We start from the raw sequence: 17,559 nt of genomic DNA on the forward strand, positions 1-17,559 counted from the left end.
TTGTGTCAGTATTGCATCATACTTATAGCGCCACCTATTGGTGAAACAGGAAGACCTCATAACTCCTACATACATTATCCAATTTGTCCGATATATCTCATGCTTCATGACGGTTCTGTCCTGAACACATCTATGTGTCAGTATTGCATCATACTTATAGCGCCACCTATTGGTGAAACAGGAAGTCCTCATAACTCCTACATACATTATCCAATTTGTCCGATATATCTCACGCTTCATGACGGTTCTGTCCTGAACACATCTATGTGTCAGTATTGCGTCATACTTATAGCGCCACCTATTGGTGAAATAGGAAGTCCTCATAACTCCTACATACATTATCCAATTTGTCCGATATATCTCACGCTTCATGACGGTTCTGTCCTGAACACATCTATGTGTCAGTATTGCGTCATACTTATAGCGCCACCTATTGGTGAAACAGTACGTCCTCATAACTCCTACATACATTATCCAATTTGTCCGATATATCTCACGCTTCATGACGGTTCTGTCCTGAACACATCTATGTGTCAGTATTGCATCATACTTATAGCGCCCCCTATTGGTGAAACAGGAAGTCCTCATAACTCCTACATACATTATCCAATTTGTCCGATATATCTCACGCTTCATGACGGTTCTGTCCTGAACACATCTTTGTGTCAGTATTGCATCATACTTATAGCGCCACCTATTGGTGAAACAGGAAGACCTCATAACTCCTACATACATTATCCAATTTGTCCGATATATCTCACGCTTCATGACGGTTCTGTCCTGAACACATCTATGTGTCAGTATTGCATCATACTTATAGCGCCACCTATTGGTGAAACAGGAAGTCCTCATAACTCCTACATACATTATCCAATTTGTCCGATATATCTCACGCTTCATGACGGTTCTGTCCTGAACACATCTATGTGTCAGTATTGCGTCATACTTATAGCGCCACCTATTGGTGAAATAGGAAGTCCTCATAACTCCTACATACATTATCCAATTTGTCCGATATATCTCACACTTCATGACTGTTCTGTCCTGAACACATCTATGTGTCAGTATTGCGTCATACTTATAGCGCCCCCTATTGGTGAAACAGTACGTCCTCATAACTCCTACATACATTATCCAATTTTTCCGATATATCTCACGCTTCATGACGGTTCTGTCCTGAACACATCTATGTGTCAGTATTGCATCATACTTATAGCGCCACCTATTGGTGAAACAGGAAGTCCTCATAACTCCTACATACATTATCCAATTTGTCCGATATATCTCACGCTTCATGACGGTTCTGTCCTGAACACATCTATGTGTCAGTATTGCGTCATACTTATAGCGCCACCTATTGGTGAAACAGGAAGTCCTCATAACTCCTACATACATTATCCAATTTGTCCGATATATCTCACGCTTCATGACGGTTCTGTCCTGAACACATCTTTGTGTCAGTATTGCATCATACTTATAGCGCCACCTATTGGTGAAACAGGAAGTCCTCATAACTCCTACATACATTATCCAATTTGTCCGATATATCTCACGCTTCATGACGGTTCTGTCCTGAACACATCTATGTGTCAGTATTGCATCATACTTATAGCGCCACCTATTGGTGAAACAGGAAGTCCTCATAACGCCTACATACATTATCCAATTTGTCCGATATATCTCACGCTTCATGACGGTTCTGTCCTGAACACATCTTTGTGTCAGTATTGCATCATACTTATAGCGCCACCTATTGGTGAAACAGGAAGACCTCATAACTCCTACATACATTATCCAATTTGTCCGATATATCTCACGCTTCATGACGGTTCTGTCCTGAACACATCTTTGTGTCAGTATTGCATCATACTTATAGCGCCACCTATTGGTGAAACAGGAAGTCCTCATAACTCCTACATACATTATCCAATTTGTCCGATATATCTCACGCTTCATGACGGTTCTGTCCTGAACACATCTATGTGTCAGTATTGCATCATACTTATAGCGCCACCTATTGGTGAAACAGGAAGTCCTCATAACTCCTACATACATTATCAAATTTGTCCGATATATCTCACGCTTCATGACGGTTCTGTCCTGAACACATCTATTTGTCAGTATTGCATCATACTTATAGCGCCACCTATTGGTGAAACAGGAAGTCCTCATAACTCCTACATACATTATCCAATTTGTCCGATATATCTCACGCTTCATGACGGTTCTGTCCTGAACACATCTTTGTGTCAGTATTGCATCATACTTATAGCGCCCCCTATTGGTGAAACAGGAAGTCCTCATAACTCCTACATACATTATCCAATTTGTCCGACATATCTCACGCTTCATGACGGTTCTGTCCTGAACACATCTATGTGTCAGTATTGCGTCATACTTATAGCGCCACCTATTGGTGAAACAGGAAGTCCTCATAACTCCTACATACATTATCCAATTTGTCCGATATATCTCACGCTTCATGACGGTTCTGTCCTGAACACATCTTTGTGTCAGTATTGCATCATACTTATAGCACCACCTATTGGTGAAACAGGAAGTCCTCATAACTCCTACATACATTATCCAATTTGTCCGATATATCTCACGCTTCATGACGGTTCTGTCCTGAACACATCTATGTGTCAGTATTGCATCATACTTATAGCGCCACCTATTGGTGAAACAGGAAGTCCTCATAACTCCTACATACATTATCCAATTTGTCCGATATATCTCACGCTTCATGACGGTTCTGTCCTGAACACATCTTTGTGTCAGTATTGCATCATACCTATAGCGCCACCTATTGGTGAAACAGGAAGTCCTCATAACTCCTACATACATTATCCAATTCGTCCGATATATCTCACGCTTCATGACGGTTCTGTCCTGAACACATCTATGTGTCAGTATTGCATCATACTTATAGCGCCACCTATTGGTGAAACAGGAAGTCCTCATAACTCCTACATACATTATCCGATTTGTCCGATATTTCTCACGCTTCATGACGGTTCTGTCCTGAACACATCTATGTGTCAGTATTGCGTCATACTTATAGCGCCACCTATTGGTGAAATAGGAAGTCCTCATAACTCCTACATACATTATCCAATTTGTCCGATATATCTCACGCTTCATGACGGTTCTGTCCTGAACACATCTATGTGTCAGTATTGCGTCATACTTATAGCGCCACCTATTGGTGAAACAGTACGTCCTCATAACTCCTACATACATTATCCAATTTGTCCGATATATCTCACGCTTCATGACGGTTCTGTCCTGAACACATCTATGTGTCAGTATTGCATCATACTTATAGCGCCACCTATTGGTGAAACAGGAAGTCCTCATAACTCCTACATACATTATCCAATTTGTCCGATATATCTCACGCTTCATGACGGTTCTGTCCTGAACACATCTTTGTGTCAGTATTGCATCATACTTATAGCGCCACCTATTGGTGAAACAGGAAGTCCTCATAACTCCTACATATATTATCCAATTTGTCCGATATATCTCACGCTTCATGACGGTTCTGTCCTGAACACATCTATGTGTCAGTATTGCGTCATACTTATAGCGCCACCTATTGGTGAAATAGGAAGTCCTCATAACTCCTACATACATTATCCAATTTGTCCGATATATCTCACGCTTCATGACGGTTCTGTCCTGAACACATCTTTGTGTCAGTATTGCATCATACTTATAGCGCCACCTATTGGTGAAACAGGAAGTCCTCATAACTCCTACATACATTATCCAATTTGTCCGATATATCTCACGCTTCATGACGGTTCTGTCCTGAACACATCTATGTGTCAGTATTGCATCATACTTATAGCGCCACCTATTGGTGAAACAGGAAGTCCTCATAACTCCTACATACATTATCCAATTTGTCCGATATATCTCACGCTTCATGACGGTTCTGTCCTGAACACATCTTTGTGTCAGTATTGCATCATACTTATAGCGCCACCTATTGGTGAAACAGGAAGACCTCATAACTCCTACATACATTATCCAATTTGTCCGATATATCTCACGCTTCATGACGGTTCTGTCCTGAACACATCTATGTGTCAGTATTGCATCATACTTATAGCGCCACCTATTGGTGAAACAGGAAGTTTTCATAACTCCTACATACATTATCCAATTTGTCCGATATATCTCACGCTTCATGACGGTTCTGTCCAGAACACATCTTTGTGTCAGTATTGCATCATACCTATAGCGCCACCTATTGGTGAAACAGGAAGTCCTCATAACTCCTACATACATTATCCAATTCGTCCGATATATCTCACGCTTCATGACTGTTCTGTCCTGAACACATCTATGTGTCAGTATTGCGTCATACTTATAGCGCCCCCTATTGGTGAAACAGGAAGTCCTCATAACTCCTACATACATTATCCAATTTGTCCGATATATCTCACGCTTCATGACAGTTCTGTCCTGAACACATCTATGTGTCAGTATTGCATCATACTTATAGCGCCACCTATTGGTGAAACAGGAAGTCCTCATAACTCCTACATACATTATCCAATTTGTCCGATATATCTCACGCTTCATGACGGTTCTGTCCTGAACACATCTATGTGTCAGTATTGCGTCATACTTATGGCGCCACCTATTGGTGAAACAGGAAGTCCTCATAACTCCTACATACATTATCCAATTTGTCCGATATATCTCACACTTCATGACTTTTCTGTCCTGAACACATCTATGTGTCAGTATTGCGTCATACTTATAGCGCCCCCTATTGGTGAAACAGGAAGTCCTCATAACTCCTACATACATTATCCAATTTGTCCGATATATCTCACGCTTCATGACGGTTCTGTCCTGAACACATCTATGTGTCAGTATTGCATCATACTTATAGCGCCACCTATTGGTGAAACAGGAAGTCCTCATAACTCCTACATACATTATCCAATTTGTCCGATATATCTCACGCTTCATGACGGTTCTGTCCTGAACACATCTTTGTGTCAGTATTGCATCATACTTATAGCGCCACCTATTGGTGAAACAGGAAGTCCTCATAACTCCTACATACATTATCCAATTTGTCCGATATATCTCACGCTTCATGACGGTTCTGTCCTGAACACATCTATGTGTCAGTATTGCATCATACTTATAGCGCCACCTATTGGTGAAACAGGAAGTCCTCATAACTCCTACATACATTATCCAATTTGTCCGATATATCTCACGCTTCATGACGGTTCTGTCCTGAACACATCTTTGTGTCAGTATTGCATCATACTTATAGCGCCACCTATTGGTGAAACAGGAAGACCTCATAACTCCTACATACATTATCCAATTTGTCCGATATATCTCACGCTTCATGACGGTTCTGTCCTGAACACATCTATGTGTCAGTATTGCATCATACTTATAGCGCCACCTATTGGTGAAACAGGAAGTCCTCATAACTCCTACATACATTATCCAATTTGTCCGATATATCTCACGCTTCATGACGGTTCTGTCCTGAACACATCTTTGTGTCAGTATTGCATCATACCTATAGCGCCACCTATTGGTGAAACAGGAAGTCCTCATAACTCCTACATACATTATCCAATTCGTCCGATATATCTCACGCTTCATGACGGTTCTGTCCTGAACACATCTATGTGTCAGTATTGCATCATACTTATAGCGCCACCTATTGGTGAAACAGGAAGTCCTCATAACTCCTACATACATAATCCGATTTGTCCGATATTTCTCACGCTTCATGATGGTTCTGTTCTGAACACATCCATGTGTCAGTATTGCGTCATACTTATAGCGCCACCTATTGGTGAAATAGGAAGTCCTCATAACTCCTACATACATTATCCAATTTGTCCGATATATCTCACGCTTCATGACGGTTCTGTCCTGAACACATCTATGTGTCAGTATTGCGTCATACTTATAGCGCCACCTATTGGTGAAACAGTACGTCCTCATAACTCCTACATACATTATCCAATTTGTCCGATATATCTCACGCTTCATGACGGTTCTGTCCTGAACACATCTATGTGTCAGTATTGCATCATACTTATAGCGCCCCCTATTGGTGAAACAGGAAGTCCTCATAACTCCTACATACATTATCCAATTTGTCCGATATATCTCACGCTTCATGACGGTTCTGTCCTGAACACATCTTTGTGTCAGTATTGCATCATACTTATAGCGCCACCTATTGGTGAAACAGGAAGACCTCATAACTCCTACATACATTATCCAATTTGTCCGATATATCTCATGCTTCATGACGGTTCTGTCCTGAACACATCTATGTGTCAGTATTGCATCATACTTATAGCGCCACCTATTGGTGAAACAGGAAGTCCTCATAACTCCTACATACATTATCCAATTTGTCCGATATATCTCACGCTTCATGACGGTTCTGTCCTGAACACATCTATGTGTCAGTATTGCGTCATACTTATAGCGCCACCTATTGGTGAAATAGGAAGTCCTCATAACTCCTACATACATTATCCAATTTGTCCGATATATCTCACGCTTCATGACGGTTCTGTCCTGAACACATCTATGTGTCAGTATTGCGTCATACTTATAGCGCCACCTATTGGTGAAACAGTACGTCCTCATAACTCCTACATACATTATCCAATTTGTCCGATATATCTCACGCTTCATGACGGTTCTGTCCTGAACACATCTATGTGTCAGTATTGCATCATACTTATAGCGCCCCCTATTGGTGAAACAGGAAGTCCTCATAACTCCTACATACATTATCCAATTTGTCCGATATATCTCACGCTTCATGACGGTTCTGTCCTGAACACATCTTTGTGTCAGTATTGCATCATACTTATAGCGCCACCTATTGGTGAAACAGGAAGACCTCATAACTCCTACATACATTATCCAATTTGTCCGATATATCTCACGCTTCATGACGGTTCTGTCCTGAACACATCTATGTGTCAGTATTGCATCATACTTATAGCGCCACCTATTGGTGAAACAGGAAGTCCTCATAACTCCTACATACATTATCCAATTTGTCCGATATATCTCACGCTTCATGACGGTTCTGTCCTGAACACATCTATGTGTCAGTATTGCGTCATACTTATAGCGCCACCTATTGGTGAAATAGGAAGTCCTCATAACTCCTACATACATTATCCAATTTGTCCGATATATCTCACACTTCATGACTGTTCTGTCCTGAACACATCTATGTGTCAGTATTGCGTCATACTTATAGCGCCCCCTATTGGTGAAACAGTACGTCCTCATAACTCCTACATACATTATCCAATTTTTCCGATATATCTCACGCTTCATGACGGTTCTGTCCTGAACACATCTATGTGTCAGTATTGCATCATACTTATAGCGCCACCTATTGGTGAAACAGGAAGTCCTCATAACTCCTACATACATTATCCAATTTGTCCGATATATCTCACGCTTCATGACGGTTCTGTCCTGAACACATCTATGTGTCAGTATTGCGTCATACTTATAGCGCCACCTATTGGTGAAACAGGAAGTCCTCATAACTCCTACATACATTATCCAATTTGTCCGATATATCTCACGCTTCATGACGGTTCTGTCCTGAACACATCTTTGTGTCAGTATTGCATCATACTTATAGCGCCACCTATTGGTGAAACAGGAAGTCCTCATAACTCCTACATACATTATCCAATTTGTCCGATATATCTCACGCTTCATGACGGTTCTGTCCTGAACACATCTATGTGTCAGTATTGCATCATACTTATAGCGCCACCTATTGGTGAAACAGGAAGTCCTCATAACGCCTACATACATTATCCAATTTGTCCGATATATCTCACGCTTCATGACGGTTCTGTCCTGAACACATCTTTGTGTCAGTATTGCATCATACTTATAGCGCCACCTATTGGTGAAACAGGAAGACCTCATAACTCCTACATACATTATCCAATTTGTCCGATATATCTCACGCTTCATGACGGTTCTGTCCTGAACACATCTTTGTGTCAGTATTGCATCATACTTATAGCGCCACCTATTGGTGAAACAGGAAGTCCTCATAACTCCTACATACATTATCCAATTTGTCCGATATATCTCACGCTTCATGACGGTTCTGTCCTGAACACATCTATGTGTCAGTATTGCATCATACTTATAGCGCCACCTATTGGTGAAACAGGAAGTCCTCATAACTCCTACATACATTATCAAATTTGTCCGATATATCTCACGCTTCATGACGGTTCTGTCCTGAACACATCTATTTGTCAGTATTGCATCATACTTATAGCGCCACCTATTGGTGAAACAGGAAGTCCTCATAACTCCTACATACATTATCCAATTTGTCCGATATATCTCACGCTTCATGACGGTTCTGTCCTGAACACATCTTTGTGTCAGTATTGCATCATACTTATAGCGCCCCCTATTGGTGAAACAGGAAGTCCTCATAACTCCTACATACATTATCCAATTTGTCCGACATATCTCACGCTTCATGACGGTTCTGTCCTGAACACATCTATGTGTCAGTATTGCGTCATACTTATAGCGCCACCTATTGGTGAAACAGGAAGTCCTCATAACTCCTACATACATTATCCAATTTGTCCGATATATCTCACGCTTCATGACGGTTCTGTCCTGAACACATCTTTGTGTCAGTATTGCATCATACTTATAGCACCACCTATTGGTGAAACAGGAAGTCCTCATAACTCCTACATACATTATCCAATTTGTCCGATATATCTCACGCTTCATGACGGTTCTGTCCTGAACACATCTATGTGTCAGTATTGCATCATACTTATAGCGCCACCTATTGGTGAAACAGGAAGTCCTCATAACTCCTACATACATTATCCAATTTGTCCGATATATCTCACGCTTCATGACGGTTCTGTCCTGAACACATCTTTGTGTCAGTATTGCATCATACCTATAGCGCCACCTATTGGTGAAACAGGAAGTCCTCATAACTCCTACATACATTATCCAATTCGTCCGATATATCTCACGCTTCATGACGGTTCTGTCCTGAACACATCTATGTGTCAGTATTGCATCATACTTATAGCGCCACCTATTGGTGAAACAGGAAGTCCTCATAACTCCTACATACATTATCCGATTTGTCCGATATTTCTCACGCTTCATGACGGTTCTGTCCTGAACACATCTATGTGTCAGTATTGCGTCATACTTATAGCGCCACCTATTGGTGAAATAGGAAGTCCTCATAACTCCTACATACATTATCCAATTTGTCCGATATATCTCACGCTTCATGACGGTTCTGTCCTGAACACATCTATGTGTCAGTATTGCGTCATACTTATAGCGCCACCTATTGGTGAAACAGTACGTCCTCATAACTCCTACATACATTATCCAATTTGTCCGATATATCTCACGCTTCATGACGGTTCTGTCCTGAACACATCTATGTGTCAGTATTGCATCATACTTATAGCGCCACCTATTGGTGAAACAGGAAGTCCTCATAACTCCTACATACATTATCCAATTTGTCCGATATATCTCACGCTTCATGACGGTTCTGTCCTGAACACATCTTTGTGTCAGTATTGCATCATACTTATAGCGCCACCTATTGGTGAAACAGGAAGTCCTCATAACTCCTACATATATTATCCAATTTGTCCGATATATCTCACGCTTCATGACGGTTCTGTCCTGAACACATCTATGTGTCAGTATTGCGTCATACTTATAGCGCCACCTATTGGTGAAATAGGAAGTCCTCATAACTCCTACATACATTATCCAATTTGTCCGATATATCTCACGCTTCATGACGGTTCTGTCCTGAACACATCTTTGTGTCAGTATTGCATCATACTTATAGCGCCACCTATTGGTGAAACAGGAAGTCCTCATAACTCCTACATACATTATCCAATTTGTCCGATATATCTCACGCTTCATGACGGTTCTGTCCTGAACACATCTATGTGTCAGTATTGCATCATACTTATAGCGCCACCTATTGGTGAAACAGGAAGTCCTCATAACTCCTACATACATTATCCAATTTGTCCGATATATCTCACGCTTCATGACGGTTCTGTCCTGAACACATCTTTGTGTCAGTATTGCATCATACTTATAGCGCCACCTATTGGTGAAACAGGAAGACCTCATAACTCCTACATACATTATCCAATTTGTCCGATATATCTCACGCTTCATGACGGTTCTGTCCTGAACACATCTATGTGTCAGTATTGCATCATACTTATAGCGCCACCTATTGGTGAAACAGGAAGTTTTCATAACTCCTACATACATTATCCAATTTGTCCGATATATCTCACGCTTCATGACGGTTCTGTCCAGAACACATCTTTGTGTCAGTATTGCATCATACCTATAGCGCCACCTATTGGTGAAACAGGAAGTCCTCATAACTCCTACATACATTATCCAATTCGTCCGATATATCTCACGCTTCATGACTGTTCTGTCCTGAACACATCTATGTGTCAGTATTGCGTCATACTTATAGCGCCCCCTATTGGTGAAACAGGAAGTCCTCATAACTCCTACATACATTATCCAATTTGTCCGATATATCTCACGCTTCATGACAGTTCTGTCCTGAACACATCTATGTGTCAGTATTGCATCATACTTATAGCGCCACCTATTGGTGAAACAGGAAGTCCTCATAACTCCTACATACATTATCCAATTTGTCCGATATATCTCACGCTTCATGACGGTTCTGTCCTGAACACATCTATGTGTCAGTATTGCGTCATACTTATGGCGCCACCTATTGGTGAAACAGGAAGTCCTCATAACTCCTACATACATTATCCAATTTGTCCGATATATCTCACACTTCATGACTTTTCTGTCCTGAACACATCTATGTGTCAGTATTGCGTCATACTTATAGCGCCCCCTATTGGTGAAACAGGAAGTCCTCATAACTCCTACATACATTATCCAATTTGTCCGATATATCTCACGCTTCATGACGGTTCTGTCCTGAACACATCTATGTGTCAGTATTGCATCATACTTATAGCGCCACCTATTGGTGAAACAGGAAGTCCTCATAACTCCTACATACATTATCCAATTTGTCCGATATATCTCACGCTTCATGACGGTTCTGTCCTGAACACATCTTTGTGTCAGTATTGCATCATACTTATAGCGCCACCTATTGGTGAAACAGGAAGTCCTCATAACTCCTACATACATTATCCAATTTGTCCGATATATCTCACGCTTCATGACGGTTCTGTCCTGAACACATCTATGTGTCAGTATTGCATCATACTTATAGCGCCACCTATTGGTGAAACAGGAAGTCCTCATAACTCCTACATACATTATCCAATTTGTCCGATATATCTCACGCTTCATGACGGTTCTGTCCTGAACACATCTTTGTGTCAGTATTGCATCATACTTATAGCGCCACCTATTGGTGAAACAGGAAGACCTCATAACTCCTACATACATTATCCAATTTGTCCGATATATCTCACGCTTCATGACGGTTCTGTCCTGAACACATCTATGTGTCAGTATTGCATCATACTTATAGCGCCACCTATTGGTGAAACAGGAAGTCCTCATAACTCCTACATACATTATCCAATTTGTCCGATATATCTCACGCTTCATGACGGTTCTGTCCTGAACACATCTTTGTGTCAGTATTGCATCATACCTATAGCGCCACCTATTGGTGAAACAGGAAGTCCTCATAACTCCTACATACATTATCCAATTCGTCCGATATATCTCACGCTTCATGACGGTTCTGTCCTGAACACATCTATGTGTCAGTATTGCATCATACTTATAGCGCCACCTATTGGTGAAACAGGAAGTCCTCATAACTCCTACATACATAATCCGATTTGTCCGATATTTCTCACGCTTCATGATGGTTCTGTTCTGAACACATCCATGTGTCAGTATTGCGTCATACTTATAGCGCCACCTATTGGTGAAATAGGAAGTCCTCATAACTCCTACATACATTATCCAATTTGTCCGATATATCTCACGCTTCATGACGGTTCTGTCCTGAACACATCTATGTGTCAGTATTGCGTCATACTTATAGCGCCACCTATTGGTGAAACAGTACGTCCTCATAACTCCTACATACATTATCCAATTTGTCCGATATATCTCACGCTTCATGACGGTTCTGTCCTGAACACATCTATGTGTCAGTATTGCATCATACTTATAGCGCCACCTATTGGTGAAACAGGAAGTCCTCATAACTCCTACATACATTATCCAATTTGTCCGATATATCTCACACTTCATGACTGTTCTGTCCTGAACACATCTATGTGTCAGTATTGCGTCATACTTATAGCGCCCCCTATTGGTGAAACAGGAAGTCCTCATAACTCCTACATACATTATCCAATTTGTCCGATATATCTCACGCTTCATGACGGTTCTGTCCTGAACACATCTATGTGTCAGTATTGCGTCATACTTATAGCGCCACCTATTGGTGAAACAGGAAGTCCTCATAACTCCTACATACATTATCCAATTTGTCCGATATATCTCACGCTTCATGACGGTTCTGTCCTGAACACATCTATGTGTCAGTATTGCGTCATACTTATAGCGCCACCTATTGGTGAAACAGGAAGTCCTCATAACTCCTACATACATTATCCAATTTGTCCGATATATCTCACACTTCATGACTGTTCTGTCGGGAACACATCTATGTGTCAGTATTGCGTCATACTTATAGCGCCCCCTATTGGTGAAACAGGAAGTCCTCATAACTCCTACATACATTATCCAATTTGTCCGATATATCTCACGCTTCATGACGGTTCTGTCCTGAACACATCTATGTGTCAGTATTGCATCATACTTATAGCGCCACCTATTGGTGAAACAGGAAGTCCTCATAACTCCTACATACATTATCCAATTTGTCCGATATATCTCACGCTTCATGACGGTTCTGTCCTGAACACATCTTTGTGTCAGTATTGCATCATACTTATAGCGCCACCTATTGGTGAAACAGGAAGTCCTCATAACTCCTACATACATTATCCAATTTGTCCGATATATCTCACGCTTCATGACGGTTCTGTCCTGAACACATCTATGTGTCAGTATTGCATCATACTTATAGCGCCACCTATTGGTGAAACAGGAAGTCCTCATAACTCCTACATACATTATCCAATTTGTCCGATATATCTCACGCTTCATGACGGTTCTGTCCTGAACACATCTTTGTGTCAGTATTGCATCATACTTATAGCGCCACCTATTGGTGAAACAGGAAGTCCTCATAACTCCTACATACATTATCCAATTTGTCCGATATATCTCACGCTTCATGACGGTTCTGTCCTGAACACATCTATGTGTCAGTATTGCATCATACTTATAGCGCCACCTATTGGTGAAACAGGAAGTCCTCATAACTCCTACATACATTATCCAATTTGTCCGATATATCTCACGCTTCATGACGGTTCTGTCCTGAACACATCTTTGTGTCAGTATTGCATCATACTTATAGCGCCACCTATTGGTGAAACAGGAAGTCCTCATAACTCCTACATACATTATCCAATTTGTCCGATATATCTCACGCTTCATGACGGTTCTGTCCTGAACACATCTATGTGTCAGTATTGCATCATACTTATAGCGCCACCTATTGGTGAAACAGGAAGTCCTCATAACTCCTACATACATTATCCAATTTGTCCGATATATCTCACGCTTCATGACGGTTCTGTCCTGAACACATCTTTGTGTCAGTATTGCATCATACTTATAGCGCCACCTATTGGTGAAACAGGAAGACCTCATAACTCCTACATACATTATCCAATTTGTCCGATATATCTCACGCTTCATGACGGTTCTGTCCTGAACACATCTATGTGTCAGTATTGCATCATACTTATAGCGCCACCTATTGGTGAAACAGGAAGTCCTCATAACTCCTACATACATTATCCAATTTGTCCGATATATCTCACGCTTCATGACGGTTCTGTCCTGAACACATCTTTGTGTCAGTATTGCATCATACCTATAGCGCCACCTATTGGTGAAACAGGAAGTCCTCATAACTCCTACATACATTATCCAATTCGTCCGATATATCTCACGCTTCATGACGGTTCTGTCCTGAACACATCTATGTGTCAGTATTGCATCATACTTATAGCGCCACCTATTGGTGAAACAGGAAGTCCTCATAACTCCTACATACATAATCCGATTTGTCCGATATTTCTCACGCTTCATGATGGTTCTGTTCTGAACACATCCATGTGTCAGTATTGCGTCATACTTATAGCGCCACCTATTGGTGAAATAGGAAGTCCTCATAACTCCTACATACATTATCCAATTTGTCCGATATATCTCACGCTTCATGACGGTTCTGTCCTGAACACATCTATGTGTCAGTATTGCGTCATACTTATAGCGCCACCTATTGGTGAAACAGTACGTCCTCATAACTCCTACATACATTATCCAATTTGTCCGATATATCTCACGCTTCATGACGGTTCTGTCCTGAACACATCTATGTGTCAGTATTGCATCATACTTATAGCGCCACCTATTGGTGAAACAGGAAGTCCTCATAACTCCTACATACATTATCCAATTTGTCCGATATATCTCACACTTCATGACTGTTCTGTCCTGAACACATCTATGTGTCAGTATTGCGTCATACTTATAGCGCCCCCTATTGGTGAAACAGGAAGTCCTCATAACTCCTACATACATTATCCAATTTGTCCGATATATCTCACGCTTCATGACGGTTCTGTCCTGAACACATCTATGTGTCAGTATTGCGTCATACTTATAGCGCCACCTATTGGTGAAACAGGAAGTCCTCATAACTCCTACATACATTATCCAATTTGTCCGATATATCTCACGCTTCATGACGGTTCTGTCCTGAACACATCTATGTGTCAGTATTGCGTCATACTTATAGCGCCACCTATTGGTGAAACAGGAAGTCCTCATAACTCCTACATACATTATCCAATTTGTCCGATATATCTCACACTTCATGACTGTTCTGTCGGGAACACATCTATGTGTCAGTATTGCGTCATACTTATAGCGCCCCCTATTGGTGAAACAGGAAGTCCTCATAACTCCTACATACATTATCCAATTTGTCCGATATATCTCACGCTTCATGACGGTTCTGTCCTGAACACATCTATGTGTCAGTATTGCATCATACTTATAGCGCCACCTATTGGTGAAACAGGAAGTCCTCATAACTCCTACATACATTATCCAATTTGTCCGATATATCTCACGCTTCATGACGGTTCTGTCCTGAACACATCTTTGTGTCAGTATTGCATCATACTTATAGCGCCACCTATTGGTGAAACAGGAAGTCCTCATAACTCCTACATACATTATCCAATTTGTCCGATATATCTCACGCTTCATGACGGTTCTGTCCTGAACACATCTATGTGTCAGTATTGCATCATACTTATAGCGCCACCTATTGGTGAAACAGGAAGTCCTCATAACTCCTACATACATTATCCAATTTGTCCGATATATCTCACGCTTCATGACGGTTCTGTCCTGAACACATCTTTGTGTCAGTATTGCATCATACTTATAGCGCCACCTATTGGTGAAACAGGAAGTCCTCATAACTCCTACATACATTATCCAATTTGTCCGATATATCTCACGCTTCATGACGGTTCTGTCCTGAACACATCTATGTGTCAGTATTGCATCATACTTATAGCGCCACCTATTGGTGAAACAGGAAGTCCTCATAACTCCTACATACATTATCCAATTTGTCCGATATATCTCACGCTTCATGACGGTTCTGTCCTGAACACATCTTTGTGTCAGTATTGCATCATACCTATAGCGCCACCTATTGGTGAAACAGGAAGTCCTCATAACTCCTACATACATTATCCAATTCGTCCGATATATCTCACGCTTCATGACGGTTCTGTCCTGAACACATCTATGTGTCAGTATTGCATCATACTTATAGCGCCACCTATTGGTGAAACAGGAAGTCCTCATAACTCCTACATACATTATCCGATTTGTCCGATATTTCTCACGCTTCATGACGGTTCTGTCCTGAACACATCTATGTGTCAGTATTGCGTCATACTTATAGCGCCACCTATTGGTGAAATAGGAAGTCCTCATAACTCCTACATACATTATCCAATTTGTCCGATATATCTCACGCTTCATGACGGTTCTGTCCTGAACACATCTATGTGTCAGTATTGCGTCATACTTATAGCGCCACCTATTGGTGAAACAGGAAGTCCTCATAACTCCTACATACATTATCCAATTTGTCCGATATATCTCACGCTTCATGACGGTTCTGTCCTGAACACATCTATGTGTCAGTATTGCGTCATACTTATAGCGCCACCTATTGGTGAAACACGAAGTCCTCATAACTCCTACATACATTATCCAATTTGTCCGATATATCTCACACTTCATGACTGTTCTGTCCTGAACACATCTATGTGTCAGTATTGCGTCATACTTATAGCGCCCCCTATTGGTGAAACAGGAAGTCCTCATAACTCCTACATACATTATCCAATTTGTCCGATATATCTCACGCTTTATGACGGTTCTGTCCTGAACACATCTATGTGTCAGTATTGCATCATACTTATAGCGCCACCTATTGGTGAAACAGGAAGTGCTCATAACTCCTACATACATTATCCAATTTGTCCGATATATCTCACGCTTCATGACGGTTCTGTCCTGAACACATCTTTGTGTCAGTATTGCATCATACTTATAGCGCCACCTATTGGTGAAACAGGAAGACCTCATAACTCCTACATACATTATCCAATTTGTCCGATATATCTCACGCTTCATGACGGTTCTGTCCTGAACACATCTATGTGTCAGTATTGCATCATACTTATAGCGCCACCTATTGGTGAAACAGGAAGTCCTCATAACTCCTACATACATTATCCGATTTGTCCGATATTTCTCACGCTTCATGACGGTTCTGTCCTGAACACATCTATGTGTCAGTATTGCGTCATACTTATAGCGCCACCTATTGGTGAAATAGGAAGTCCTCATAACTCCTACATACATTATCCAATTTGTCCGATATATCTCACGCTTCATGACGGTTCTGTCCTGAACACATCTATGTGTCAGTATTGCGTCATACTTATAGCGCCACCTATTGGTGAAACAGTACGTCCTCATAACTCCGACATACATTATCCAATTTGTCCGATATATCTCACGCTTCATGACGGTTCTGTCCTGAACACATCTATGTGTCAGTATTGCATCATACTTATAGCGCCACCTATTGGTGAAACAGGAAGTCCTCATAACTCCTACATACATTATCCAATTTGTCCGATATATCTCACGCTTCATGACGGTTCTGTCCTGAACACATCTTTG

Source organism: Borostomias antarcticus (assembly GCF_949987555.1).
Source record: "Borostomias antarcticus genome assembly, chromosome: 2".
Taxonomy (NCBI): domain Eukaryota; kingdom Metazoa; phylum Chordata; class Actinopteri; order Stomiiformes; family Stomiidae; genus Borostomias; species Borostomias antarcticus.